Source organism: Pristis pectinata, chromosome 4 (assembly GCF_009764475.1).
Source record: "Pristis pectinata isolate sPriPec2 chromosome 4, sPriPec2.1.pri, whole genome shotgun sequence".
Classification (NCBI taxonomy): Eukaryota; Metazoa; Chordata; class Chondrichthyes; order Rhinopristiformes; family Pristidae; genus Pristis; species Pristis pectinata.
Window position 1 is genome coordinate 72,703,350 of NC_067408.1, and position 2,895 is coordinate 72,706,244.

Consider the following 2,895-nt stretch of genomic DNA (forward strand, 5'->3'; position numbering starts at 1 on the left):
TACCGGAAGGTCCTGCCCAGTACTGAGCCTGGAGCTGCTCCAGTCTTGAAGTTCCCACCCCAGGCTAGTACAGACTTTGCAGGTAAGGGTGCATTAAGCACACATGTCTGGACACTGCCTGATAATACTCTGACCCAATACTTAATAACTGGCTCATTAATGCTGGTAATTAGCTTGGTTCAAGACTGAAGGAGGAATATATGTCCCCTTGCAAGAATATGATAGCTAGACACCTACAAAGGTCCTTTGCATGAAGACCATGTAATTTTTAACAAGATGCAAACAGTGGTCTGTATCTGCTAGAGGACCGTTGTCTGAAATTGGCAATTTTGTAAATTGTTAAATATAAAGAATTAATGAGTTGAGAAGAAATGAATAATGTGCCCACACTATTTTACTACTTCATACTCTGTAAGTGGCAACCCATTCCAAGCCTGGAGAGTGTCCAAGTGGTGGGGGTTGTATTTGTCCTCAGCTTGATGGGGAACTCCTATTTCACTGTATCTGCTTCCTCAATGATTTCAGCCTGGTGTCCTTAACAGGAGTCAAGGCCATTTCTCAGCTATCCTCCAATTTGGATCAGCTCTTTTTTATTAGTTGTGACTTGTTCTTGCAAGCAGTCGAGCAACTTCAGGATGTTGCGAGATTCAGGATAAACATGAATGGTAGATTTGTCCATGCTGCAGTCCATTTTGTGTGACAGTACCTGAACATGCATTTTGCAATTTGATTCTGTTAGAAGGGTACATGGTGGTTTCAGATTTCAGTGCAAGAATGCTTCCAAACTTTCACATTGAGTTGTTGTGAGAACCTGAAAATACAATGTTCTAGAAGATTGTGCTTGGTTCAATTTACTGAATTCTTTGAAGAACGACTAGAACTTGTGGTCGATATAAAATACAGTAAAAGCTATGTCTTTCAGACTGTGTTGACAGGTGCCGTTTAATCAAGAGTTGTCCTGACCCCTGTCTCAGCCTGACCCCTCTCTCAGCATGGTCCAACCCCCGGCCTTTCCGTCCCCTCTCTCAACATGTCTCCTCCCTTAACCAGGCTGCTCCTCTTGCCTCAAACCCTCAGAAGACACAAGAACTTAGACAAAATACCTACATTTAGTCAAAGGCTCTTCACTCTCTGCTCCTAGAACTTAGGGAGAAGTTCATCGCATGACATAATCCTTAAAGTATCAATCATTGTTCACAGTCACTATTACATAAAGTGTGGTCAAGGGTAGTGTAATAGATATATACAGATATTTAAAGAGTTTGGGAAAGATAGGGTGTAGTGGATGATGATTAAGATCAGGAGTTACAGGGAGAAGCACAATGGACAGCAAACTGGCTATTAAAAGCAGAACACAGAGAACAGGGGTAAAGAACAGATGCTTTCGAATATGGGAGGTGGTGTTCCATAGGGATTAGTGTTGGGATCACTTTCACAAGAGCAGAATACTAGGGAGGACAGAAATCCAAAGCAGAATCAGAGTATGTTGGAAATGTTCAGCAGGTCAGGTAGAACCTGAGAAAGAAACAAAGAACAGTTCAGGCCGATAACCTGTTATTAATTTTAAGGTGCAGGGAAGGGCAGGAGGGATGAGTTGCATGAAGTTCGCAATTTCTATTCTGAGCATCGGTGCATCTTCCACACTAATGCACAGATGATGCCCGATGCACCCAGAGTGTAGCTTCCCTTTGGGGAACCCATCACCTACTCATGGAGGGGCACTCCCTCACAAACTATCGCTGCACAATCCCCTCCCATCCATTGATCTGCTCTCCTGAACTGACACTGCCTTCAATCCAGTATTTTCAGTCCCCCACCCCCACAAAACTACTCGCCCAGCTTCTCCAAGGCATCAACCACACATCCTGTCCACCAACCTCCTTCACTTACAACTGATCTTATCCTCCTAATAGTCAACCTTACTAATCCCACCCACCAACAACGCATGGCAGCTAACTCTCATGCCAACTCAACCCCTCCGCCTCCCTCTGCACCAGGCCAGTCTCCTCAGTGGCCCTGAAGATCTGGCCATGGCCCTGGATTTACTTGTTTCCTTGTATATTCTGCAATTTCTGCAGGGAAGGTCTTGAGTCTAAAGTCCTTGGGCCACCTGTGGTACTAAATTCCTCAGTAGCAGGGCCATGGACAATGATCCATCCCACCATGAACCAACTGCTTTCCACACTTGACAAGTGCTGGCCAGTTTCTAGGCTTCAGAGCCACGTCCCATTGTGCTTTTCTCCCACTGTTATCAGATTGAATGCAGATATCACAAGTCAACTTTTGTAAAACCACAGGCCTTCCTCTTTGTTGTGTTGGAGACTCTGGGGTAAATGTGATTCTGTCTCTCTGTCCTACAGCACAGTTTCATTCAGCTCTAATTGAGTTCAGCCAGCCAGGGGGAAACCAATGCAGTTTAAGTGACTCTTATTTAAATAATAAATCCCAGTGGCCTGGTAATAATTATTGCACTCCAGTGTCAAATTATAACTGTTTTACAAAAATGTGCTCCAGGTGCAAAACAGGACCTGTGCCGTGGTTTTTTTTTGCTCAGAATGAAATGAGACTTTGCAGATTTTACACACTTCTTAAAAAAAATGGAGCGCTTCACGAATTTGTGTGTCATCCTCGCGCAAGTCTGTGCTAACCTTCTCTAAGCCATTCCAATTTTAGTACATGTGCTGCTGAGGCAAGCTGACACAATAAGCTCACGTTTCTTCTTTTGCAGTCAAGTGAAAGTGCTTCAGCAGAGCAGAGAGGTGCTGAACTGAGTGGCCTGCAGGCAACAGATTATCCTCAGTCAATAAGTGATGCCTCTGGAAGGACATCCTTAGCATTAATAATACACTTTACACAGTATCAAACGAATCAGCAAGGAACGGGATATGCACCGTA

The 2,895-nt window shown here is 44.1% G+C and overlaps 1 non-coding gene across 1 annotated transcript; it reads right to left on the reverse strand.

Moving 5' to 3' along the window:
• Positions 1–2,591: 2,591 nt before the first annotated feature.
• Positions 2,592–2,693, reverse strand: LOC127570096 (U6 spliceosomal RNA). Its single transcript, XR_007956300.1, has one exon. It is a non-coding gene; the product is annotated as a U6 spliceosomal RNA (small nuclear RNA).
• Between the last annotated feature and the right edge of the window lie 202 nt (positions 2,694–2,895).